The following is a 24442-nucleotide window of genomic DNA, read 5'->3' as shown; positions in this document are numbered from 1 at the left end:
ACAATCAGGTGAAAGGCAGCCCTATATCCCTGTGGAACAAGTAATCCCTCTTGGGGTAGGGAGTGGTTGAGCTGCAGGTGTCCAAAGCCTAACCCATTTCCCAGCCCCCTTTCCTCAAAAAATCTATTTCTTTTCAATCAAAAATTGTAAGGCCCTCCTGAAATGTTGTTGGTTTACTGTGAATTCAGACAATCATTCAGTGATTTAACACTCCAGTGGTGAGTAAACAGGTCCATTGTTGGCAAAGAAGCTCAATCTTGGGGACCAACAGTAGTTCAAAGAGATGTGTGCCAGTGAAAAGCACTGGTTTTTCTTTGACACTAATATCAGTGGAGAGTGCGGACGCAGTCCCCAACTACCACAAAAACACTGCCCTGCACTCTGAAAACTTCACACACAGGCTCAGGGCCACCACGGGAAGAGCATGCACGCAAGTACACACGTGCACGCACACACACACACTCGGACTGAATGGGAGTCAATGGGAGCTTCCCCAGGGGAACCTCCTATTGGGCCCAAAATCTACAGTGGCCCCCCTGAGGGCCCCGGGAGGAGCTGGTCCAAATTTCAGCAGCTCAGCACCAACCAAGACAGAGTTGCAGGCAAAATCCAAACTCATTTCCCGGTTTGTAGTGGTCGGTTTCACAAATTCTTGGAGACCTGTCTTGGACTGACAGCCGCACTCTGCAAACTTCACACACAAGCTCAGGGCCACCATGGGTAGAGCATGCACACGAGCACACACGTGCAAGCTCCTGATGAACTCTTGTTGAATTCACTTTGAATTCAGACAGTGATTTCACTTTCAGGCACCTCTTTCCGACAATGGAATCACCCAAAAACAAACCTCAAAAGTCATTGATTTTTTTTCAATCAAAAATTGTAAGGCCCTCCTGAAATGTTGTTGGTTTACTGTTAATTCAGACAATCACTCAGTGATTTAACACTCCAGTGGTGAGTAAACAGGTCCATTGTTGGCAAAGAAGCTCAATCTTGGGGACCAACAGTAGTTCAAAGAGATGTGTGCAAGTTAAAAGCACTGGTTTTTCTTTGACACTAATATCAGTGGAGAGTGCGGACGCAGTCCCCAACTACCACAAAAACACTCTGAAAACTTCACACACAGGCTCAGGGCCACCACGGGAAGAGCATGCACGCAAGTACACACGTGCACGCACACACACACACACTCGGACTGAATGGGAGTCAATGGGAGCTTCCCCAGGGGAACCTCCTATTGGGCCCAAAATCTACAGTGGCCCCCCTGAGGGCCCCGGGAGGAGCTGGTCCAAATTTCAGCAGCCCAGCACCAACCAAGACAGAGTTGCAGGCAAAATCCAAACTCATTTCCCGGTTTGTAGTGGTCGGTTTCACAAATTCTTGGACTGACAGCCGCACTCTGCAAACTTCACACACAAGCTCAGGGCCACCATGGGTAGAGCATGCACACGAGCACACACGTGCAAGCTCCTGATGAACTCTTGTTGAATTCACTTTGAATTTAGACAGTGACTTCACTTTCAGGCACCTCTGTCCGAAAATGGAATCACCCAAAAACAAACCTCAAAAGTCATTGATTTTTTTTCAATCAAAAATTGTAAGGCCCTCCTGAAATGTTGTTGGTTTACTGTTAATTCAGACAATCACTCAGTGGTTTAACACTCCAGTGGTGAGTATACTGGTCCATTGTTGGCAAAGAGGCTCAATCTTGGGGACCAACAGTAGTTGAAAGAGATGTGTCCAAGTGGAAAGCACTGGTTTTTCTTTGACACTAATATCAGGGGAGAGCGCGGACGCAGTCCCCCACTACCACAAATTATGCAGTCGAGATTCCCACATTTGAGGAATTCGCAGTGGTCAACACAGCCGGAGTGCAATGGCTGAGCCTCGCCCTGGGTGAACCACCTTTGTGATCATGGTATCTCCCCTGCCAGGTAAGTATAAGTTGGTAGTGACAGAGACAGGAGTGGTATTCCCAAACAGAGCACTTGGGGTGACGGTTCCCAGATGGCACCGTCCTCACAGATCAGTGAATTTAAAATCAGTGATCAGTGTGAAATGCAAAATAAAGGCACAATTGATGAGTAAACATATCAGTTGCTTGCCAAAAGTCTCAGCCAGTTGAGACTTGTACACAGAGGCAAACCAACTACCTAGACTACACCAATGAATTGGGTCACCAGTTATTTTTTTCACAAGATAAAGGTTGCACCGTTCCCGGAAGTGCTGCAATACCGGGTCAATGCTTGGAGTGAGCAGAGCAAGCCCCTTTTTCATCTCCCAGAGCTAAAAATCGGCTTAATATGTAGTCCTCATATAGAGGACATATCAGATATTAAACTGATAAGAACAGATACTACACTTGATCTTAGCCAAAAGGCCGAGAAGCGATGACACATGAATGTTTGCCTCCAGACCCAACGGACTAGCGCATCTCTCAAATGTCGGGGTGCGGCTCATACAAATGGGCGTGGCAGTCGCCTGTTACTTAACATCCCACTCCCCACGCAGCCTGTATTCTTAAAAATCTTTGATTTCCTTCCAATCAAAAGTGTAAGCTCTTGATGAACTCTTGTTGATTCCTTCCAATCAAAAGTGTAAGCTCTTGATGAACTCTTGTTGATTCCTTCCAATCAAAAGTGTAAGCTCTTGATGAACTCTTGTTGAATTCACTTATAATTCAGAGAGTGATTTCACTTTTAGGCACCTCTGTCTAAAAATGGAACTAACCCCAAACAGCCCTCAAAAATCATTTGTTTTTTTTGCAATCAAAAGTGTAAGCTCCTGCCTAAATCTTGATTTCACTCTAAATTCAGACAGTAATTTGAGACTTGATCCAAAGCTCAACCAGAGACTCCAGGAATAAGTTTACTCAAATGACAGGCTCTTCCATCCTACTAATTTATTTTTCTTACAAGTACATGAGGCTTAGCCAAATAGCAGAGCCTGGCAAAAAATAAGGTCAACTCATTGTTGTTCCTCTCCACGGAAGTCTTTAGTAAAAGGCGAAAGACTTATGCGTATTGAAGAGAAACCAAAGTCAGTAGCACAATCAGGTGAAAGGCAGCCCTATATCCCTGTGGAACAAGTAATCCCTCTTGGGGTAGGGAGTGGTTGAGCTGCAGGTGTCCAAAGCCTAACCCATTTCCCAGCCCCCTTTCCTCAAAAAATCTATTTCTTTTCAATCAAAAATTGTAAGGCCCTCCTGAAATGTTGTTGGTTTACTGTGAATTCAGACAATCATTCAGTGATTTAACACTCCAGTGGTGAGTAAACAGGTCCATTGTTGGCAAAGAAGCTCAATCTTGGGGACCAACAGTAGTTCAAAGAGATGTGTGCCAGTGAAAAGCACTGGTTTTTCTTTGACACTAATATCAGTGGAGAGTGCGGACGCAGTCCCCAACTACCACAAAAACACTGCCCTGCACTCTGAAAACTTCACACACAGGCTCAGGGCCACCACGGGAAGAGCATGCACGCAAGTACACTTGTGCACGCACACACACACACACACTCGGACTGAATGGGAGTCAATGGGAGCTTCCCCAGGGGAACCTCCTATTGGGCCCAAAATCTACAGTGGCCCCCCTGAGGGCCCCGGGGGGAGCTGGTCCAAATTTCAGCAGCTCAGCACCAACCAAGACAGAGTTGCAGGCAAAATCCAAACTCATTTCCCGGTTTGTAGTGGTCGGTTTAACAAATTCTTGGAGACCTGTCTTGGACTGACAGCCGCACTCTGCAAACTTCACACACAAGCTCAGGGCCACCATGGGTAGAGCATGCACACTAGCACACACGTGCAAGTTCCTGATGAACTCTTGTTGAATTCACTTTGAATTCAGACAGTGATTTCACTTTCAGGCACCTCTGTCCGAAAATGGAATCACCCAAAAACAAACCTCAAAAGTCATTGATTTTTTTTCAATCAAAAATTGTAAGGCCCTCCTGAAATGTTGTTGGTTTACTGTTAATTCAGACAATCACTCAGTGGTTTAACACTCCAGTGGTGAGTATACTGGTCCATTGTTGGCAAAGAGGCTCAATCTTGGGGACCAACAGTAGTTGAAAGAGATGTGTCCAAGTGGAAAGCACTGGTTTTTCTTTGACACTAATATTAGGGGAGAGCGCGGACGCAGTCCCCCACTACCACAAATTATGCAGTCGAGATTCCCACATTTGAGGAATTCGCAGTGGTCAACACAGCCGGAGTGCAATGGCTGAGCCTCGCCCTGGGTGAACCACCTTTGTGATCATGGTATCTCCCCTGCCAGGTAAGTATAAGGTGGTAGTGACAGAGACAGGAGTGGTATTCCCAAACAGAGCACTTGGGGTGACGGTTCCCAGATGGCACCGTCCTCACAGATCAGTGAATTTAAAATCAGTGATCAGTGTGAAATGCAAAATAAAGGCACAATTGATGAGTAAACATATCAGTTGCTTGCCAAAAGTCTCAGCCAGTTGAGACTTGTACACAGAGGCAAACCAACTACCTAGACTACACCAATGAATTGGGTCACCAGTTATTTTTTTCACAAGATAAAGGTTGCACCGTTCCCGGAAGTGCTGCAATACCGGGTCAATGCTTGGAGTGAGCAGAGCAAGCCCCTTTTTCATCTCCCAGAGCTAAAAATCGGCTTAATATGTAGTCCTCATATAGAGGACATATCAGATATTAAACTGATAAGAACAGATACTACACTTGATCTTAGCCAAAAGGCCGAGAAGCGATGACACATGAATGTTTGCCTCCAGACCCAACGGACTAGCGCATCTCTCAAATGTCGGGGTGCGGCTCATACAAATGGGCGTGGCAGTCGCCTGTTACTTAACATCCCACTCCCCACGCAGCCTGTATTCTTAAAAATCTTTGATTTCCTTCCAATCAAAAGTGTAAGCTCTTGATGAACTCTTGTTGATTCCTTCCAATCAAAAGTGTAAGCTCTTGATGAACTCTTGTTGATTCCTTCCAATCAAAAGTGTAAGCTCTTGATGAACTCTTGTTGAATTCACTTATAATTCAGAGAGTGATTTCACTTTTAGGCACCTCTGTCTAAAAATGGAACTAACCCCAAACAGCCCTCAAAAATCATTCGTTTTTTTTGCAATCAAAAGTGTAAGCTCCTGCCTAAATCTTGATTTCACTCTAAATTCAGACAGTAATTTGAGACTTGATCCAAAGCTCAACCAGAGACTCCAGGAATAAGTTTACTCGAATGACAGGCTCTTCCATCCTACTAATTTATTTTTCTTACAAGTACATGAGGCTTAGCCAAATAGCAGAGCCTGGCAAAAAATAAGGTCAACTCATTGTTGTTCCTCTCCACGGAAGTCTTTAGTAAAAGGCGAAAGACTTATGCGTATTGAAGAGAAACCAAAGTCAGTAGCACAATCAGGTGAAAGGCAGCCCTATATCCCTGTGGAACAAGTAATCCCTCTTGGGGTAGGGAGTGGTTGAGCTGCAGGTGTCCAAAGCCTAACCCATTTCCCAGCCCCCTTTCCTCAAAAAATCTATTTCTTTTCAATCAAAAATTGTAAGGCCCTCCTGAAATGTTGTTGGTTTACTGTGAATTCAGACAATCATTCAGTGATTTAACACTCCAGTGGTGAGTAAACAGGTCCATTGTTGGCAAAGAAGCTCAATCTTGGGGACCAACAGTAGTTCAAAGAGATGTGTGCCAGTGAAAAGCACTGGTTTTTCTTTGACACTAATATCAGTGGAGAGTGCGGACGCAGTCCCCAACTACCACAAAAACACTGCCCTGCACTCTGAAAACTTCACACACAGGCTCAGGGCCACCACGGGAAGAGCATGCACGCAAGTACACACGTGCACGCACACACACACACTCGGACTGAATGGGAGTCAATGGGAGCTTCCCCAGGGGAACCTCCTATTGGGCCCAAAATCTACAGTGGCCCCCCTGAGGGCCCCGGGAGGAGCTGGTCCAAATTTCAGCAGCTCAGCACCAACCAAGACAGAGTTGCAGGCAAAATCCAAACTCATTTCCCGGTTTGTAGTGGTCGGTTTCACAAATTCTTGGAGACCTGTCTTGGACTGACAGCCGCACTCTGCAAACTTCACACACAAGCTCAGGGCCACCATGGGTAGAGCATGCACACGAGCACACACGTGCAAGCTCCTGATGAACTCTTGTTGAATTCACTTTGAATTCAGACAGTGATTTCACTTTCAGGCACCTCTTTCCGACAATGGAATCACCCAAAAACAAACCTCAAAAGTCATTGATTTTTTTTCAATCAAAAATTGTAAGGCCCTCCTGAAATGTTGTTGGTTTACTGTTAATTCAGACAATCACTCAGTGGTTTAACACTCCAGTGGTGAGTATACTGGTCCATTGTTGGCAAAGAGGCTCAATCTTGGGGACCAACAGTAGTTGAAAGAGATGTGTCCAAGTGGAAAGCACTGGTTTTTCTTTGACACTAATATCAGGGGAGAGCGCGGACGCAGTCCCCCACTACCACAAATTATGCAGTCGAGATTCCCACATTTGAGGAATTCGCAGTGGTCAACACAGCCGGAGTGCAATGGCTGAGCCTCGCCCTGGGTGAACCACCTTTGTGATCATGGTATCTCCCCTGCCAGGTAAGTATAAGTTGGTAGTGACAGAGACAGGAGTGGTATTCCCAAACAGAGCACTTGGGGTGACGGTTCCCAGATGGCACCGTCCTCACAGATCAGTGAATTTAAAATCAGTGATCAGTGTGAAATGCAAAATAAAGGCACAATTGATGAGTAAACATATCAGTTGCTTGCCAAAAGTCTCAGCCAGTTGAGACTTGTACACAGAGGCAAACCAACTACCTAGACTACACCAATGAATTGGGTCACCAGTTATTTTTTTCACAAGATAAAGGTTGCACCGTTCCCGGAAGTGCTGCAATACCGGGTCAATGCTTGGAGTGAGCAGAGCAAGCCCCTTTTTCATCTCCCAGAGCTAAAAATCGGCTTAATATGTAGTCCTCATATAGAGGACATATCAGATATTAAACTGATAAGAACAGATACTACACTTGATCTTAGCCAAAAGGCCGAGAAGCGATGACACATGAATGTTTGCCTCCAGACCCAACGGACTAGCGCATCTCTCAAATGTCGGGGTGCGGCTCATACAAATGGGCGTGGCAGTCGCCTGTTACTTAACATCCCACTCCCCACGCAGCCTGTATTCTTAAAAATCTTTGATTTCCTTCCAATCAAAAGTGTAAGCTCTTGATGAACTCTTGTTGATTCCTTCCAATCAAAAGTGTAAGCTCTTGATGAACTCTTGTTGATTCCTTCCAATCAAAAGTGTAAGCTCTTGATGAACTCTTGTTGATTCCTTCCAATCAAAAGTGTAAGCTCTTGATGAACTCTTGTTGAATTCACTTATAATTCAGAGAGTGATTTCACTTTTAGGCACCTCTGTCTAAAAATGGAACTAACCCCAAACAGCCCTCAAAAATCATTCGTTTTTTTTGCAATCAAAAGTGTAAGCTCCTGCCTAAATCTTGATTTCACTCTAAATTCAGACAGTAATTTGAGACTTGATCCAAAGCTCAACCAGAGACTCCAGGAATAAGTTTACTCGAATGACAGGCTCTTCCATCCTACTAATTTATTTTTCTTACAAGTACATGAGGCTTAGCCAAATAGCAGAGCCTGGCAAAAAATAAGGTCAACTCATTGTTGTTCCTCTCCACGGAAGTCTTTAGTAAAAGGCGAAAGACTTATGCGTATTGAAGAGAAACCAAAGTCAGTAGCACAATCAGGTGAAAGGCAGCCCTATATCCCTGTGGAACAAGTAATCCCTCTTGGGGTAGGGAGTGGTTGAGCTGCAGGTGTCCAAAGCCTAACCCATTTCCCAGCCCCCTTTCCTCAAAAAATCTATTTCTTTTCAATCAAAAATTGTAAGGCCCTCCTGAAATGTTGTTGGTTTACTGTGAATTCAGACAATCATTCAGTGATTTAACACTCCAGTGGTGAGTAAACAGGTCCATTGTTGGCAAAGAAGCTCAATCTTGGGGACCAACAGTAGTTCAAAGAGATGTGTGCCAGTGAAAAGCACTGGTTTTTCTTTGACACTAATATCAGTGGAGAGTGCGGACGCAGTCCCCAACTACCACAAAAACACTGCCCTGCACTCTGAAAACTTCACACACAGGCTCAGGGCCACCACGGGAAGAGCATGCACGCAAGTACACACGTGCACGCACACACACACACTCGGACTGAATGGGAGTCAATGGGAGCTTCCCCAGGGGAACCTCCTATTGGGCCCAAAATCTACAGTGGCCCCCCTGAGGGCCCCGGGAGGAGCTGGTCCAAATTTCAGCAGCTCAGCACCAACCAAGACAGAGTTGCAGGCAAAATCCAAACTCATTTCCCGGTTTGTAGTGGTCGGTTTCACAAATTCTTGGAGACCTGTCTTGGACTGACAGCCGCACTCTGCAAACTTCACACACAAGCTCAGGGCCACCATGGGTAGAGCATGCACACGAGCACACACGTGCAAGCTCCTGATGAACTCTTGTTGAATTCACTTTGAATTCAGACAGTGATTTCACTTTCAGGCACCTCTTTCCGACAATGGAATCACCCAAAAACAAACCTCAAAAGTCATTGATTTTTTTTCAATCAAAAATTGTAAGGCCCTCCTGAAATGTTGTTGGTTTACTGTTAATTCAGACAATCACTCAGTGATTTAACACTCCAGTGGTGAGTAAACAGGTCCATTGTTGGCAAAGAAGCTCAATCTTGGGGACCAACAGTAGTTCAAAGAGATGTGTGCAAGTTAAAAGCACTGGTTTTTCTTTGACACTAATATCAGTGGAGAGTGCGGACGCAGTCCCCAACTACCACAAAAACACTCTGAAAACTTCACACACAGGCTCAGGGCCACCACGGGAAGAGCATGCACGCAAGTACACACGTGCACGCACACACACACACACTCGGACTGAATGGGAGTCAATGGGAGCTTCCCCAGGGGAACCTCCTATTGGGCCCAAAATCTACAGTGGCCCCCCTGAGGGCCCCGGGAGGAGCTGGTCCAAATTTCAGCAGCCCAGCACCAACCAAGACAGAGTTGCAGGCAAAATCCAAACTCATTTCCCGGTTTGTAGTGGTCGGTTTCACAAATTCTTGGACTGACAGCCGCACTCTGCAAACTTCACACACAAGCTCAGGGCCACCATGGGTAGAGCATGCACACGAGCACACACGTGCAAGCTCCTGATGAACTCTTGTTGAATTCACTTTGAATTTAGACAGTGACTTCACTTTCAGGCACCTCTGTCCGAAAATGGAATCACCCAAAAACAAACCTCAAAAGTCATTGATTTTTTTTCAATCAAAAATTGTAAGGCCCTCCTGAAATGTTGTTGGTTTACTGTTAATTCAGACAATCACTCAGTGGTTTAACACTCCAGTGGTGAGTATACTGGTCCATTGTTGGCAAAGAGGCTCAATCTTGGGGACCAACAGTAGTTGAAAGAGATGTGTCCAAGTGGAAAGCACTGGTTTTTCTTTGACACTAATATCAGGGGAGAGCGCGGACGCAGTCCCCCACTACCACAAATTATGCAGTCGAGATTCCCACATTTGAGGAATTCGCAGTGGTCAACACAGCCGGAGTGCAATGGCTGAGCCTCGCCCTGGGTGAACCACCTTTGTGATCATGGTATCTCCCCTGCCAGGTAAGTATAAGTTGGTAGTGACAGAGACAGGAGTGGTATTCCCAAACAGAGCACTTGGGGTGACGGTTCCCAGATGGCACCGTCCTCACAGATCAGTGAATTTAAAATCAGTGATCAGTGTGAAATGCAAAATAAAGGCACAATTGATGAGTAAACATATCAGTTGCTTGCCAAAAGTCTCAGCCAGTTGAGACTTGTACACAGAGGCAAACCAACTACCTAGATTACACCAATGAATTGGGTCACCAGTTATTTTTTTCACAAGATAAAGGTTGCACCGTTCCCGGAAGTGCTGCAATACCGGGTCAATGCTTGGAGTGAGCAGAGCAAGCCCCTTTTTCATCTCCCAGAGCTAAAAATCGGCTTAATATGTAGTCCTCATATAGAGGACATATCAGATATTAAACTGATAAGAACAGATACTACACTTGATCTTAGCCAAAAGGCCGAGAAGCGATGACACATGAATGTTTGCCTCCAGACCCAACGGACTAGCGCATCTCTCAAATGTCGGGGTGCGGCTCATACAAATGGGCGTGGCAGTCGCCTGTTACTTAACATCCCACTCCCCACGCAGCCTGTATTCTTAAAAATCTTTGATTTCCTTCCAATCAAAAGTGTAAGCTCTTGATGAACTCTTGTTGATTCCTTCCAATCAAAAGTGTAAGCTCTTGATGAACTCTTGTTGATTCCTTCCAATCAAAAGTGTAAGCTCTTGATGAACTCTTGTTGAATTCACTTATAATTCAGAGAGTGATTTCACTTTTAGGCACCTCTGTCTAAAAATGGAACTAACCCCAAACAGCCCTCAAAAATCATTCGTTTTTTTTGCAATCAAAAGTGTAAGCTCCTGCCTAAATCTTGATTTCACTCTAAATTCAGACAGTAATTTGAGACTTGATCCAAAGCTCAACCAGAGACTCCAGGAATAAGTTTACTCAAATGACAGGCTCTTCCATCCTACTAATTTATTTTTCTTACAAGTACATGAGGCTTAGCCAAATAGCAGAGCCTGGCAAAAAATAAGGTCAACTCATTGTTGTTCCTCTCCACGGAAGTCTTTAGTAAAAGGCGAAAGACTTATGCGTATTGAAGAGAAACCAAAGTCAGTAGCACAATCAGGTGAAAGGCAGCCCTATATCCCTGTGGAACAAGTAATCCCTCTTGGGGTAGGGAGTGGTTGAGCTGCAGGTGTCCAAAGCCTAACCCATTTCCCAGCCCCCTTTCCTCAAAAAATCTATTTCTTTTCAATCAAAAATTGTAAGGCCCTCCTGAAATGTTGTTGGTTTACTGTGAATTCAGACAATCATTCAGTGATTTAACACTCCAGTGGTGAGTAAACAGGTCCATTGTTGGCAAAGAAGCTCAATCTTGGGGACCAACAGTAGTTCAAAGAGATGTGTGCAAGTTAAAAGCACTGGTTTTTCTTTGACACTAATATCAGTGGAGAGTGCGGACGCAGTCCCCAACTACCACAAAAACACTCTGAAAACTTCACACACAGGCTCAGGGCCACCACGGGAAGAGCATGCACGCAAGTACACACGTGCACGCACACACACACACACTCGGACTGAATGGGAGTCAATGGGAGCTTCCCCAGGGGAACCTCCTATTGGGCCCAAAATCTACAGTGGCCCCCCTGAGGGCCCCGGGAGGAGCTGGTCCAAATTTCAGCAGCCCAGCACCAACCAAGACAGAGTTGCAGGCAAAATCCAAACTCATTTCCCGGTTTGTAGTGGTCGGTTTCACAAATTCTTGGACTGACAGCCGCACTCTGCAAACTTCACACACAAGCTCAGGGCCACCATGGGTAGAGCATGCACACGAGCACACACGTGCAAGCTCCTGATGAACTCTTGTTGAATTCACTTTGAATTTAGACAGTGACTTCACTTTCAGGCACCTCTGTCCGAAAATGGAATCACCCAAAAACAAACCTCAAAAGTCATTGATTTTTTTTCAATCAAAAATTGTAAGGCCCTCCTGAAATGTTGTTGGTTTACTGTTAATTCAGACAATCACTCAGTGGTTTAACACTCCAGTGGTGAGTATACTGGTCCATTGTTGGCAAAGAGGCTCAATCTTGGGGACCAACAGTAGTTGAAAGAGATGTGTCCAAGTGGAAAGCACTGGTTTTTCTTTGACACTAATATCAGGGGAGAGCGCGGACGCAGTCCCCCACTACCACAAATTATGCAGTCGAGATTCCCACATTTGAGGAATTCGCAGTGGTCAACACAGCCAGAGTGCAATGGCTGAGCCTCGCCCTGGGTGAACCACCTTTGTGATCATGGTATCTCCCCTGCCAGGTAAGTATAAGTTGGTAGTGACAGAGACAGGAGTGGTATTCCCAAACAGAGCACTTGGGGTGACGGTTCCCAGATGGCACCGTCCTCACAGATCAGTGAATTTAAAATCAGTGATCAGTGTGAAATGCAAAATAAAGGCACAATTGATGAGTAAACATATCAGTTGCTTGCCAAAAGTCTCAGCCAGTTGAGACTTGTACACAGAGGCAAACCAACTACCTAGACTACACCAATGAATTGGGTCACCAGTTATTTTTTTCACAAGATAAAGGTTGCACCGTTCCCGGAAGTGCTGCAATACCGGGTCAATGCTTGGAGTGAGCAGAGCAAGCCCCTTTTTCATCTCCCAGAGCTAAAAATCGGCTATATATGTAGTCCTCATATAGAGGACATATCAGATATTAAACTGATAAGAACAGATACTACACTTGATCTTAGCCAAAAGGCCGAGAAGCGATGACACATGAATGTTTGCCTCCAGACCCAACGGACTAGCGCATCTCTCAAATGTCGGGGTGCGGCTCATACAAATGGGCGTGGCAGTCGCCTGTTACTTAACATCCCACTCCCCACGCAGCCTGTATTCTTAAAAATCTTTGATTTCCTTCCAATCAAAAGTGTAAGCTCTTGATGAACTCTTGTTGATTCCTTCCAATCAAAAGTGTAAGCTCTTGATGAACTCTTGTTGATTCCTTCCAATCAAAAGTGTAAGCTCTTGATGAACTCTTGTTGATTCCTTCCAATCAAAAGTGTAAGCTCTTGATGAACTCTTGTTGAATTCACTTATAATTCAGAGAGTGATTTCACTTTTAGGCACCTCTGTCTAAAAATGGAACTAACCCCAAACAGCCCTCAAAAATCATTCGTTTTTTTTGCAATCAAAAGTGTAAGCTCCTGCCTAAATCTTGATTTCACTCTAAATTCAGACAGTAATTTGAGACTTGATCCAAAGCTCAACCAGAGACTCCAGGAATAAGTTTACTCAAATGACAGGCTCTTCCATCCTACTAATTTATTTTTCTTACAAGTACATGAGGCTTAGCCAAATAGCAGAGCCTGGCAAAAAATAAGGTCAACTCATTGTTGTTCCTCTCCACGGAAGTCTTTAGTAAAAGGCGAAAGACTTATGCGTATTGAAGAGAAAGCAAAGTCAGTAGCACAATCAGGTGAAAGGCAGCCCTATATCCCTGTGGAACAAGTAATCCCTCTTGGGGTAGGGAGTGGTTGAGCTGCAGGTGTCCAAAGCCTAACCCATTTCCCAGCCCCCTTTCCTCAAAAAATCTATGATTTCTTTTCAATCAAAAATTGTAAGGCCCTCCTGAAATGTTGTTGGTTTACTGTGAATTCAGACAATCATTCAGTGATTTAACACTCCAGTGGTGAGTAAACAGGTCCATTGTTGGCAAAGAAGCTCAATCTTGGGGACCAACAGTAGTTCAAAGAGATGTGTGCAAGTTAAAAGCACTGGTTTTTCTTTGACACTAATATCAGTGGAGAGTGCGGACGCAGTCCCCAACTACCACAAAAACACTGCCCTGCACTCTGAAAACTTCACACACAGGCTCAGGGCCACCACGGGAAGAGCATGCACGCAAGTACACACGTGCACGCACACACACACACACTCTCGGACTGAATGGGAGTCAATGGGAGCTTCCCCAGGGGAACCTCCTATTGGGCCCAAAATCTACAGTGGCCCCCCTGAGGGCCCCGGGAGGAGCTGGTCCAAATTTCAGCAGCTCAGCACCAACCAAGACAGAGTTGCAGGCAAAATCCAAACTCATTTCCCGGTTTGTAGTGGTCGGTTTCACAAATTCTTGGAGACCTGTCTTGGACTGACAGCCGCACTCTGCAAACTTCACACACAAGCTCAGGGCCACCATGGGTAGAGCATGCACACGAGCACACACGTGCAAGCTCCTGATGAACTCTTGTTGAATTCACTTTGAATTCAGACAGTGATTTCACTTTCAGGCACCTCTTTCCGACAATGGAATCACCCAAAAACAAACCTCAAAAGTCATTGATTTTTTTTCAATCAAAAATTGTAAGGCCCTCCTGAAATGTTGTTGGTTTACTGTTAATTCAGACAATCACTCAGTGGTTTAACACTCCAGTGGTGAGTATACTGGTCCATTGTTGGCAAAGAGGCTCAATCTTGGGGACCAACAGTAGTTGAAAGAGATGTGTCCAAGTGGAAAGCACTGGTTTTTCTTTGACACTAATATCAGGGGAGAGCGCGGACGCAGTCCCCCACTACCACAAATTATGCAGTCGAGATTCCCACATTTGAGGAATTCGCAGTGGTCAACACAGCCGGAGTGCAATGGCTGAGCCTCGCCCTGGGTGAACCACCTTTGTGATCATGGTATCTCCCCTGCCAGGTAAGTATAAGTTGGTAGTGACAGAGACAGGAGTGGTATTCCCAAACAGAGCACTTGGGGTGACGGTTCCCAGATGGCACCGTCCTCACAGATCAGTGAATTTAAAATCAGTGATCAGTGTGAAATGCAAAATAAAGGCACAATTGATGAGTAAACATATCAGTTGCTTGCCAAAAGTCTCAGCCAGTTGAGACTTGTACACAGAGGCAAACCAACTACCTAGACTACACCAATGAATTGGGTCACCAGTTATTTTTTTCACAAGATAAAGGTTGCACCGTTCCCGGAAGTGCTGCAATACCGGGTCAATGCTTGGAGTGAGCAGAGCAAGCCCCTTTTTCATCTCCCAGAGCTAAAAATCGGCTTAATATGTAGTCCTCATATAGAGGACATATCAGATATTAAACTGATAAGAACAGATACTACACTTGATCTTAGCCAAAAGGCCGAGAAGCGATGACACATGAATGTTTGCCTCCAGACCCAACGGACTAGCGCATCTCTCAAATGTCGGGGTGCGGCTCATACAAATGGGCGTGGCAGTCGCCTGTTACTTAACATCCCACTCCCCACGCAGCCTGTATTCTTAAAAATCTTTGATTTCCTTCCAATCAAAAGTGTAAGCTCTTGATGAACTCTTGTTGATTCCTTCCAATCAAAAGTGTAAGCTCTTGATGAACTCTTGTTGATTCCTTCCAATCAAAAGTGTAAGCTCTTGATGAACTCTTGTTGATTCCTTCCAATCAAAAGTGTAAGCTCTTGATGAACTCTTGTTGAATTCACTTATAATTCAGAGAGTGATTTCACTTTTAGGCACCTCTGTCTAAAAATGGAACTAACCCCAAACAGCCCTCAAAAATCATTCGTTTTTTTTGCAATCAAAAGTGTAAGCTCCTGCCTAAATCTTGATTTCACTCTAAATTCAGACAGTAATTTGAGACTTGATCCAAAGCTCAACCAGAGACTCCAGGAATAAGTTTACTCAAATGACAGGCTCTTCCATCCTACTAATTTATTTTTCTTACAAGTACATGAGGCTTAGCCAAATAGCAGAGCCTGGCAAAAAATAAGGTCAACTCATTGTTGTTCCTCTCCACGGAAGTCTTTATTAAAAGGCGAAAGACTTATGCGTATTGAAGAGAAACCAAAGTCAGTAGCACAATCAGGTGAAAGGCAGCCCTATATCCCTGTGGAACAAGTAATCCCTCTTGGGGTAGGGAGTGGTTGAGCTGCAGGTGTCCAAAGCCTAACCCATTTCCCAGCCCCCTTTCCTCAAAAAATCTATGATTTCTTTTCAATCAAAAATTGTAAGGCCCTCCTGAAATGTTGTTGGTTTACTGTGAATTCAGACAATCATTCAGTGATTTAACACTCCAGTGGTGAGTAAACAGGTCCATTGTTGGCAAAGAAGCTCAATCTTGGGGACCAACAGTAGTTCAAAGAGATGTGTGCAAGTTAAAAGCACTGGTTTTTCTTTGACACTAATATCAGTGGAGAGTGCGGACGCAGTCCCCAACTACCACAAAAACACTGCCCTGCACTCTGAAAACTTCACACACAGGCTCAGGGCCACCACGGGAAGAGCATGCACGCAAGTACACACGTGCACGCACACACACACACACTCTCGGACTGAATGGGAGTCAATGGGAGCTTCCCCAGGGGAACCTCCTATTGGGCCCAAAATCTACAGTGGCCCCCCTGAGGGCCCCGGGAGGAGCTGGTCCAAATTTCAGCAGCTCAGCACCAACCAAGACAGAGTTGCAGGCAAAATCCAAACTCATTTCCCGGTTTGTAGTGGTCGGTTTCACAAATTCTTGGAGACCTGTCTTGGACTGACAGCCGCACTCTGCAAACTTCACACACAAGCTCAGGGCCACCATGGGTAGAGCATGCACACGAGCACACACGTGCAAGCTCCTGATGAACTCTTGTTGAATTCACTTTGAATTCAGACAGTGATTTCACTTTCAGGCACCTCTTTCCGACAATGGAATCACCCAAAAACAAACCTCAAAAGTCATTGATTTTTTTTCAATCAAAAATTGTAAGGCCCTCCTGAAATGTTGTTGGTTTACTGTTAATTCAGACAATCACTCAGTGGTTTAACACTCCAGTGGTGAGTATACTGGTCCATTGTTGGCAAAGAGGCTCAATCTTGGGGACCAACAGTAGTTGAAAGAGATGTGTCCAAGTGGAAAGCACTGGTTTTTCTTTGACACTAATATCAGGGGAGAGCGCGGACGCAGTCCCCCACTACCACAAATTATGCAGTCGAGATTCCCACATTTGAGGAATTCGCAGTGGTCAACACAGCCGGAGTGCAATGGCTGAGCCTCGCCCTGGGTGAACCACCTTTGTGATCATGGTATCTCCCCTGCCAGGTAAGTATAAGTTGGTAGTGACAGAGACAGGAGTGGTATTCCCAAACAGAGCACTTGGGGTGACGGTTCCCAGATGGCACCGTCCTCACAGATCAGTGAATTTAAAATCAGTGATCAGTGTGAAATGCAAAATAAAGGCACAATTGATGAGTAAACATATCAGTTGCTTGCCAAAAGTCTCAGCCAGTTGAGACTTGTACACAGAGGCAAACCAACTACCTAGACTACACCAATGAATTGGGTCACCAGTTATTTTTTTCACAAGATAAAGGTAGCACCGTTCCCGGAAGTGCTGCAATACCGGGTCAATGCTTGGAGTGAGCAGAGCAAGCCCCTTTTTCATCTCCCAGAGCTAAAAATCGGCTTAATATGTAGTCCTCATATAGAGGACATATCAGATATTAAACTGATAAGAACAGATACTACACTTGATCTTAGCCAAAAGGCCGAGAAGCGATGACACATGAATGTTTGCCTCCAGACCCAACGGACTAGCGCATCTCTCAAATGTCGGGGTGCGGCTCATACAAATGGGCGTGGCAGTCGCCTGTTACTTAACATCCCACTCCCCACGCAGCCTGTATTCTTAAAAATCTTTGATTTCCTTCCAATCAAAAGTGTAAGCTCTTGATGAACTCTTGTTGATTCCTTCCAATCAAAAGTGTAAGCTCTTGATGAACTCTTGTTGATTCCTTCCAATCAAAAGTGTAAGCTCTTGATGAACTCTTGTTGAATTCACTTATAATTCAGAGAGTGATTTCACTTTTAGGCACCTCTGTCTAAAAATGGAACTAACCCCAAACAGCCCTCAAAAATCATTCGGTTTTTTTGCAATCAAAAGTGTAAGCTCCTGCCTAAATCTTGATTTCACTCTAAATTCAGACAGTAATTTGAGACTTGATCCAAAGCTCAACCAGAGACTCCAGGAATAAGTTTACTCAAATGACAGGCTCTTCCATCCTACTAATTTATTTTTCTTACAAGTACATGAGGCTTAGCCAAATAGCAGAGCCTGGCAAAAAATAAGGTCAACTCATTGTTGTTCCTCTCCACGGAAGTCTTTAGTAAAAGGCGAAAGACTTATGCGTATTGAAGAGAAACCAAAGTCAGTAGCACAATCAGGTGAAAGGCAGCCCTATATCCCTGTGGAACAAGTAATCCCTCTTGGGGTAGGGAGTGGTTGAGCTGCAGGTGTCCAAAGCCTAACCCATTTCCCAGCCCCCTTTCCTCAAAAAATCTATTTCTTTTCAATCAAAAATTGTAAGGCCCTCCTGAAATGTTGTTGGTTTACTGTGAATTCAGACAATCATTCAGTGATTTAACACTCCAGTGGTGAGTAAACAGGTCCATTGTTGGCAAAGAAGCTCAATCTTGGGGACCAACAGTAGTTCAAAGAGATGTGTGCAAGTTAAAAGCACTGGTTTTTCTTTGACACTAATATCAGTGGAGAGTGCGGACGCAGTCCCCAACTACCACAAAAACACTCTGAAAACTTCACACACAGGCTCAGGGCCACCACGGGAAGAGCATGCACGCAAGTACACACGTGCACGCACACACACACACACTCGGACTGAATGGGAGTCAATGGGAGCTTCCCCAGGGGAACCTCCTATTGGGCCCAAAATCTACAGTGGCCCCCCTGAGGGCCCCGGGAGGAGCTGGTCCAAATTTCAGCAGCCCAGCACCAACCAAGACAGAGTTGCAGGCAAAATCCAAACTCATTTCCCGGTTTGTAGTGGTCGGTTTCACAAATTCTTGGACTGACAGCCGCACTCTGCAAACTTCACACACAAGCTCAGGGCCACCATGGGTAGAGCATGCACACGAGCACACACGTGCAAGCTCCTGATGAACTCTTGTTGAATTCACTTTGAATTTAGACAGTGACTTCACTTTCAGGCACCTCTGTCCGAAAATGGAATCACCCAAAAACAAACCTCAAAAGTCATTGATTTTTTTTCAATCAAAAATTGTAAGGCCCTCCTGAAATGTTGTTGGTTTACTGTTAATTCAGACAATCACTCAGTGGTTTAACACTCCAGTGGTGAGTATACTGGTCCATTGTTGGCAAAGAGGCTCAATCTTGGGGACCAACAGTAGTTGAAAGAGATGTGTCCAAGTGGAAAGCACTGGTTTTTCTTTGACACTAATATCAGGGGAGAGCGCGGACGCAGTCCCCCACTACCACAAATTATGCAGTCGAGATTCCCACATTTGAGGAATTCGCAGTGGTCAACACAGCCGGAGTGCAATGGCTGAGCCTCGCCCTGGGTGAACCACCTTTGTGATCATGGTATCTCCCCTGCCAGGTAAGTATAAGTTGGTAGTGACAGAGACAGGAGTGGTATTCCCAAACAGAGCACTTGGGGTGACGGTTCCCAGATGGCACCGTCCTCACAGATCAGTGAATTTAAAATCAGTGATCAGTGTGAAATGCAAAATAAAGGCACAATTGATGAGTAAACATATCAGTTGCTTGCCAAAAGTCTCAGCCAGTTGAGACTTGTACACAGAGGCAAACCAACTACCTAGATTACACCAATGAATTGGGTCACCAGTTATTTTTTTCACAAGATAAAGGTTGCACCGTTCCCGGAAGTGCTGCAATACCGGGTCAATGCTTGGAGTGAGCAGAGCAAGCCCCTTTTTCATCTCCCAGAGCTAAAAATCGGCTTAATATGTAGTCCTCATATAGAGGACATATCAGATATTAAACTGATAAGAACAGATACTACACTTGATCTTAGCCAAAAGGCCGAGAAGCGATGACACATGAATGTTTGCCTCCAGACCCAACGGACTAGCGCATCTCTCAAATGTCGGGGTGCGGCTCATACAAATGGGCGTGGCAGTCGCCTGTTACTTAACATCCCACTCCCCACGCAGCCTGTATTCTTAAAAATCTTTGATTTCCTTCCAATCAAAAGTGTAAGCTCTTGATGAACTCTTGTTGATTCCTTCCAATCAAAAGTGTAAGCTCTTGATGAACTCTTGTTGATTCCTTCCAATCAAAAGTGTAAGCTCTTGATGAACTCTTGTTGAATTCACTTATAATTCAGAGAGTGATTTCACTTTTAGGCACCTCTGTCTAAAAATGGAACTAACCCCAAACAGCCCTCAAAAATCATTCGTTTTTTTTGCAATCAAAAGTGTAAGCTCCTGCCTAAATCTTGATTTCACTCTAAATTCAGACAGTAATTTGAGACTTGATCCAAAGCTCAACCAGAGACTCCAGGAATAAGTTTACTCAAATGACAGGCTCTTCCATCCTACTAATTTATTTTTCTTACAAGTACATGAGGCTTAGCCAAATAGCAGAGCCTGGCAAAAAATAAGGTCAACTCATTGTTGTTCCTCTCCACGGAAGTCTTTAGTAAAAGGCGAAAGACTTATGCGTATTGAAGAGAAACCAAAGTCAGTAGCACAATCAGGTGAAAGGCAGCCCTATATCCCTGTGGAACAAGTAATCCCTCTTGGGGTAGGGAGTGGTTGAGCTGCAGGTGTCCAAAGCCTAACCCATTTCCCAGCCCCCTTTCCTCAAAAAATCTATTTCTTTTCAATCAAAAATTGTAAGGCCCTCCTGAAATGTTGTTGGTTTACTGTGAATTCAGACAATCATTCAGTGATTTAACACTCCAGTGGTGAGTAAACAGGTCCATTGTTGGCAAAGAAGCTCAATCTTGGGGACCAACAGTAGTTCAAAGAGATGTGTGCAAGTTAAAAGCACTGGTTTTTCTTTGACACTAATATCAGTGGAGAGTGCGGACGCAGTCCCCAACTACCACAAAAACACTCTGAAAACTTCACACACAGGCTCAGGGCCACCACGGGAAGAGCATGCACGCAAGTACACACGTGCACGCACACACACACACACTCGGACTGAATGGGAGTCAATGGGAGCTTCCCCAGGGGAACCTCCTATTGGGCCCAAAATCTACAGTGGCCCCCCTGAGGGCCCCGGGAGGAGCTGGTCCAAATTTCAGCAGCCCAGCACCAACCAAGACAGAGTTGCAGGCAAAATCCAAACTCATTTCCCGGTTTGTAGTGGTCGGTTTCACAAATTCTTGGACTGACAGCCGCACTCTGCAAACTTCACACACAAGCTCAGGGCCACCATGGGTAGAGCATGCACACGAGCACACACGTGCAAGCTCCTGATGAACTCTTGTTGAATTCACTTTGAATTTAGACAGTGACTTCACTTTCAGGCACCTCTGTCCGAAAATGGAATCACCCAAAAACAAACCTCAAAAGTCATTGATTTTTTTTCAATCAAAAATTGTAAGGCCCTCCTGAAATGTTGTTGGTTTACTGTTAATTCAGACAATCACTCAGTGGTTTAACACTCCAGTGGTGAGTATACTGGTCCATTGTTGGCAAAGAGGCTCAATCTTGGGGACCAACAGTAGTTGAAAGAGATGTGTCCAAGTGGAAAGCACTGGTTTTTCTTTGACACTAATATCAGGGGAGAGCGCGGACGCAGTCCCCCACTACCACAAATTATGCAGTCGAGATTCCCACATTTGAGGAATTCGCAGTGGTCAACACAGCCAGAGTGCAATGGCTGAGCCTCGCCCTGGGTGAACCACCTTTGTGATCATGGTATCTCCCCTGCCAGGTAAGTATAAGTTGGTAGTGACAGAGACAGGAGTGGTATTCCCAAACAGAGCACTTGGGGTGACGGTTCCCAGATGGCACCGTCCTCACAGATCAGTGAATTTAAAATCAGTGATCAGTGTGAAATGCAAAATAAAGGCACAATTGATGAGTAAACATATCAGTTGCTTGCCAAAAGTCTCAGCCAGTTGAGACTTGTACACAGAGGCAAACCAACTACCTAGACTACACCAATGAATTGGGTCACCAGTTATTTTTTTCACAAGATAAAGGTTGCACCGTTCCCGGAAGTGCTGCAATACCGGGTCAATGCTTGGAGTGAGCAGAGCAAGCCCCTTTTTCATCTCCCAGAGCTAAAAATCGGCTATATATGTAGTCCTCATATAGAGGACATATCAGATATTAAACTGATAAGAACAGATACTACACTTGATCTTAGCCAAAAGGCCGAGAAGCGATGACACATGAATGTTTGCCTCCAGACCCAACGGACTAGCGCATCTCTCAAATGTCGGGGTGCGGCTCATACAAATGGGCGTGGCAGTCGCCTGTTACTTAACATCCCACTCCCCACGCAGCCTGTATTCTTAAAAATCTTTGATTTCCTTCCAATCAAAAGTGTAAGCTCTTGATGAACTCTTGTTGATTCCTTCCAATCAAAAGTGTAAGCTCTTGATGAACTCTTGTTGATTCCTTCCAATCAAAAGTGTAAGCTCTTGATGAACTCTTGTTGATTCCTTCCAATCAAAAGTGTAAGCTCTTGATGAACTCTTGTTGAATTCACTTATAATTCAGAGAGTGATTTCACTTTTAGGCACCTCTGTCTAAAAATGGAACTAACCCCAAACAGCCCTCAAAAATCATTCGTTTTTTTTGCAATCAAAAGTGTAAGCTCCTGCCTAAATCTTGATTTCACTCTAAATTCAGACAGTAATTTGAGACTTGATCCAAAGCTCAACCAGAGACTCCAGGAATAAGTTTACTCAAATGACAGGCTCTTCCATCCTACTAATTTATTTTTCTTACAAGTACATGAGGCTTAGCCAAATAGCAGAGCCTGGCAAAAAATAAGGTCAACTCATTGTTGTTCCTCTCCACGGAAGTCTTTAGTAAAAGGCGAAAGACTTATGCGTATTGAAGAGAAAGCAAAGTCAGTAGCACAATCAGGTGAAAGGCAGCCCTATATCCCTGTGGAACAAGTAATCCCTCTTGGGGTAGGGAGTGGTTGAGCTGCAGGTGTCCAAAGCCTAACCCATTTCCCAGCCCCCTTTCCTCAAAAAATCTATGATTTCTTTTCAATCAAAAATTGTAAGGCCCTCCTGAAATGTTGTTGGTTTACTGTGAATTCAGACAATCATTCAGTGATTTAACACTCCAGTGGTGAGTAAACAGGTCCATTGTTGGCAAAGAAGCTCAATCTTGGGGACCAACAGTAGTTCAAAGAGATGTGTGCAAGTTAAAAGCACTGGTTTTTCTTTGACACTAATATCAGTGGAGAGTGCGGACGCAGTCCCCAACTACCACAAAAACACTGCCCTGCACTCTGAAAACTTCACACACAGGCTCAGGGCCACCACGGGAAGAGCATGCACGCAAGTACACACGTGCACGCACACACACACACACTCTCGGACTGAATGGGAGTCAATGGGAGCTTCCCCAGGGGAACCTCCTATTGGGCCCAAAATCTACAGTGGCCCCCCTGAGGGCCCCGGGAGGAGCTGGTCCAAATTTCAGCAGCTCAGCACCAACCAAGACAGAGTTGCAGGCAAAATCCAAACTCATTTCCCGGTTTGTAGTGGTCGGTTTCACAAATTCTTGGAGACCTGTCTTGGACTGACAGCCGCACTCTGCAAACTTCACACACAAGCTCAGGGCCACCATGGGTAGAGCATGCACACGAGCACACACGTGCAAGCTCCTGATGAACTCTTGTTGAATTCACTTTGAATTCAGACAGTGATTTCACTTTCAGGCACCTCTTTCCGACAATGGAATCACCCAAAAACAAACCTCAAAAGTCATTGATTTTTTTTCAATCAAAAATTGTAAGGCCCTCCTGAAATGTTGTTGGTTTACTGTTAATTCAGACAATCACTCAGTGGTTTAACACTCCAGTGGTGAGTATACTGGTCCATTGTTGGCAAAGAGGCTCAATCTTGGGGACCAACAGTAGTTGAAAGAGATGTGTCCAAGTGGAAAGCACTGGTTTTTCTTTGACACTAATATCAGGGGAGAGCGCGGACGCAGTCCCCCACTACCACAAATTATGCAGTCGAGATTCCCACATTTGAGGAATTCGCAGTGGTCAACACAGCCGGAGTGCAATGGCTGAGCCTCGCCCTGGGTGAACCACCTTTGTGATCATGGTATCTCCCCTGCCAGGTAAGTATAAGTTGGTAGTGACAGAGACAGGAGTGGTATTCCCAAACAGAGCACTTGGGGTGACGGTTCCCAGATGGCACCGTCCTCACAGATCAGTGAATTTAAAATCAGTGATCAGTGTGAAATGCAAAATAAAGGCACAATTGATGAGTAAACATATCAGTTGCTTGCCAAAAGTCTCAGCCAGTTGAGACTTGTACACAGAGGCAAACCAACTACCTAGACTACACCAATGAATTGGGTCACCAGTTATTTTTTTCACAAGATAAAGGTTGCACCGTTCCCGGAAGTGCTGCAATACCGGGTCAATGCTTGGAGTGAGCAGAGCAAGCCCCTTTTTCATCTCCCAGAGCTAAAAATCGGCTTAATATGTAGTCCTCATATAGAGGACATATCAGATATTAAACTGATAAGAACAGATACTACACTTGATCTTAGCCAAAAGGCCGAGAAGCGATGACACATGAATGTTTGCCTCCAGACCCAACGGACTAGCGCATCTCTCAAATGTCGGGGTGCGGCTCATACAAATGGGCGTGGCAGTCGCCTGTTACTTAACATCCCACTCCCCACGCAGCCTGTATTCTTAAAAATCTTTGATTTCCTTCCAATCAAAAGTGTAAGCTCTTGATGAACTCTTGTTGATTCCTTCCAATCA

At 44.9% G+C, this 24442-nt stretch overlaps 29 non-coding genes across 29 annotated transcripts; all 29 read right to left on the bottom strand.

Moving 5' to 3' along the window:
* Positions 1-1778: 1778 nt before the first annotated feature.
* Positions 1779-1942, bottom strand: LOC134119225 (U1 spliceosomal RNA). Its single transcript, XR_009950779.1, has one exon. It is a non-coding gene; the product is annotated as a U1 spliceosomal RNA (small nuclear RNA).
* A 259-nt stretch (positions 1943-2201) lies between these two features.
* On the bottom strand, positions 2202-2392 carry LOC134119242 (U2 spliceosomal RNA). The gene has a single exon (XR_009950796.1). It is a non-coding gene; the product is annotated as a U2 spliceosomal RNA (small nuclear RNA).
* A 535-nt stretch (positions 2393-2927) lies between these two features.
* LOC134119376 (U5 spliceosomal RNA) lies at positions 2928-3043 on the bottom strand. Its single transcript, XR_009950929.1, has one exon. It is a non-coding gene; the product is annotated as a U5 spliceosomal RNA (small nuclear RNA).
* Positions 3044-4115: 1072 nt separating this feature from the next.
* On the bottom strand, positions 4116-4279 carry LOC134119212 (U1 spliceosomal RNA). The gene has a single exon (XR_009950766.1). It is a non-coding gene; the product is annotated as a U1 spliceosomal RNA (small nuclear RNA).
* A 259-nt stretch (positions 4280-4538) lies between these two features.
* LOC134119241 (U2 spliceosomal RNA) lies at positions 4539-4729 on the bottom strand. The gene has a single exon (XR_009950795.1). It is a non-coding gene; the product is annotated as a U2 spliceosomal RNA (small nuclear RNA).
* Positions 4730-5264: 535 nt separating this feature from the next.
* LOC134119374 (U5 spliceosomal RNA) lies at positions 5265-5380 on the bottom strand. The gene has a single exon (XR_009950927.1). It is a non-coding gene; the product is annotated as a U5 spliceosomal RNA (small nuclear RNA).
* A 1068-nt stretch (positions 5381-6448) lies between these two features.
* On the bottom strand, positions 6449-6612 carry LOC134119224 (U1 spliceosomal RNA). The gene has a single exon (XR_009950778.1). It is a non-coding gene; the product is annotated as a U1 spliceosomal RNA (small nuclear RNA).
* Positions 6613-6871: 259 nt separating this feature from the next.
* Positions 6872-7062, bottom strand: LOC134119240 (U2 spliceosomal RNA). Its single transcript, XR_009950794.1, has one exon. It is a non-coding gene; the product is annotated as a U2 spliceosomal RNA (small nuclear RNA).
* Positions 7063-7641: 579 nt separating this feature from the next.
* Positions 7642-7757, bottom strand: LOC134119373 (U5 spliceosomal RNA). The gene has a single exon (XR_009950926.1). It is a non-coding gene; the product is annotated as a U5 spliceosomal RNA (small nuclear RNA).
* Positions 7758-9540: 1783 nt separating this feature from the next.
* On the bottom strand, positions 9541-9704 carry LOC134119222 (U1 spliceosomal RNA). Its single transcript, XR_009950776.1, has one exon. It is a non-coding gene; the product is annotated as a U1 spliceosomal RNA (small nuclear RNA).
* A 259-nt stretch (positions 9705-9963) lies between these two features.
* Positions 9964-10154, bottom strand: LOC134119239 (U2 spliceosomal RNA). Its single transcript, XR_009950793.1, has one exon. It is a non-coding gene; the product is annotated as a U2 spliceosomal RNA (small nuclear RNA).
* Positions 10155-10689: 535 nt separating this feature from the next.
* LOC134119372 (U5 spliceosomal RNA) lies at positions 10690-10805 on the bottom strand. The gene has a single exon (XR_009950925.1). It is a non-coding gene; the product is annotated as a U5 spliceosomal RNA (small nuclear RNA).
* A 1047-nt stretch (positions 10806-11852) lies between these two features.
* LOC134119230 (U1 spliceosomal RNA) lies at positions 11853-12016 on the bottom strand. The gene has a single exon (XR_009950784.1). It is a non-coding gene; the product is annotated as a U1 spliceosomal RNA (small nuclear RNA).
* Positions 12017-12275: 259 nt separating this feature from the next.
* LOC134119252 (U2 spliceosomal RNA) lies at positions 12276-12466 on the bottom strand. The gene has a single exon (XR_009950806.1). It is a non-coding gene; the product is annotated as a U2 spliceosomal RNA (small nuclear RNA).
* Positions 12467-13045: 579 nt separating this feature from the next.
* On the bottom strand, positions 13046-13161 carry LOC134119385 (U5 spliceosomal RNA). Its single transcript, XR_009950938.1, has one exon. It is a non-coding gene; the product is annotated as a U5 spliceosomal RNA (small nuclear RNA).
* Positions 13162-14236: 1075 nt separating this feature from the next.
* On the bottom strand, positions 14237-14400 carry LOC134119221 (U1 spliceosomal RNA). The gene has a single exon (XR_009950775.1). It is a non-coding gene; the product is annotated as a U1 spliceosomal RNA (small nuclear RNA).
* A 259-nt stretch (positions 14401-14659) lies between these two features.
* On the bottom strand, positions 14660-14850 carry LOC134119237 (U2 spliceosomal RNA). The gene has a single exon (XR_009950791.1). It is a non-coding gene; the product is annotated as a U2 spliceosomal RNA (small nuclear RNA).
* A 579-nt stretch (positions 14851-15429) lies between these two features.
* LOC134119387 (U5 spliceosomal RNA) lies at positions 15430-15545 on the bottom strand. Its single transcript, XR_009950940.1, has one exon. It is a non-coding gene; the product is annotated as a U5 spliceosomal RNA (small nuclear RNA).
* A 1075-nt stretch (positions 15546-16620) lies between these two features.
* Positions 16621-16784, bottom strand: LOC134119220 (U1 spliceosomal RNA). The gene has a single exon (XR_009950774.1). It is a non-coding gene; the product is annotated as a U1 spliceosomal RNA (small nuclear RNA).
* A 259-nt stretch (positions 16785-17043) lies between these two features.
* LOC134119250 (U2 spliceosomal RNA) lies at positions 17044-17234 on the bottom strand. Its single transcript, XR_009950804.1, has one exon. It is a non-coding gene; the product is annotated as a U2 spliceosomal RNA (small nuclear RNA).
* A 535-nt stretch (positions 17235-17769) lies between these two features.
* Positions 17770-17885, bottom strand: LOC134119371 (U5 spliceosomal RNA). Its single transcript, XR_009950924.1, has one exon. It is a non-coding gene; the product is annotated as a U5 spliceosomal RNA (small nuclear RNA).
* A 1047-nt stretch (positions 17886-18932) lies between these two features.
* LOC134119219 (U1 spliceosomal RNA) lies at positions 18933-19096 on the bottom strand. Its single transcript, XR_009950773.1, has one exon. It is a non-coding gene; the product is annotated as a U1 spliceosomal RNA (small nuclear RNA).
* Positions 19097-19355: 259 nt separating this feature from the next.
* LOC134119236 (U2 spliceosomal RNA) lies at positions 19356-19546 on the bottom strand. The gene has a single exon (XR_009950790.1). It is a non-coding gene; the product is annotated as a U2 spliceosomal RNA (small nuclear RNA).
* Positions 19547-20081: 535 nt separating this feature from the next.
* Positions 20082-20197, bottom strand: LOC134119370 (U5 spliceosomal RNA). Its single transcript, XR_009950923.1, has one exon. It is a non-coding gene; the product is annotated as a U5 spliceosomal RNA (small nuclear RNA).
* A 1047-nt stretch (positions 20198-21244) lies between these two features.
* Positions 21245-21408, bottom strand: LOC134119229 (U1 spliceosomal RNA). Its single transcript, XR_009950783.1, has one exon. It is a non-coding gene; the product is annotated as a U1 spliceosomal RNA (small nuclear RNA).
* A 259-nt stretch (positions 21409-21667) lies between these two features.
* Positions 21668-21858, bottom strand: LOC134119251 (U2 spliceosomal RNA). The gene has a single exon (XR_009950805.1). It is a non-coding gene; the product is annotated as a U2 spliceosomal RNA (small nuclear RNA).
* Positions 21859-22437: 579 nt separating this feature from the next.
* Positions 22438-22553, bottom strand: LOC134119384 (U5 spliceosomal RNA). The gene has a single exon (XR_009950937.1). It is a non-coding gene; the product is annotated as a U5 spliceosomal RNA (small nuclear RNA).
* Positions 22554-23628: 1075 nt separating this feature from the next.
* Positions 23629-23792, bottom strand: LOC134119218 (U1 spliceosomal RNA). Its single transcript, XR_009950772.1, has one exon. It is a non-coding gene; the product is annotated as a U1 spliceosomal RNA (small nuclear RNA).
* Positions 23793-24051: 259 nt separating this feature from the next.
* Positions 24052-24242, bottom strand: LOC134119235 (U2 spliceosomal RNA). Its single transcript, XR_009950789.1, has one exon. It is a non-coding gene; the product is annotated as a U2 spliceosomal RNA (small nuclear RNA).
* Between the last annotated feature and the right edge of the window lie 200 nt (positions 24243-24442).

The sequence above is a fragment of the Pungitius pungitius genome, unplaced genomic scaffold (assembly GCF_949316345.1).
Source record: "Pungitius pungitius unplaced genomic scaffold, fPunPun2.1 scaffold_24, whole genome shotgun sequence".
In the NCBI taxonomy this organism is placed as follows: Eukaryota; Metazoa; Chordata; class Actinopteri; order Perciformes; family Gasterosteidae; genus Pungitius; species Pungitius pungitius.
The sequence above is the reverse complement of the archived record's forward strand: the minus strand, read 5'-3'. Positions and strand labels throughout refer to the sequence as shown.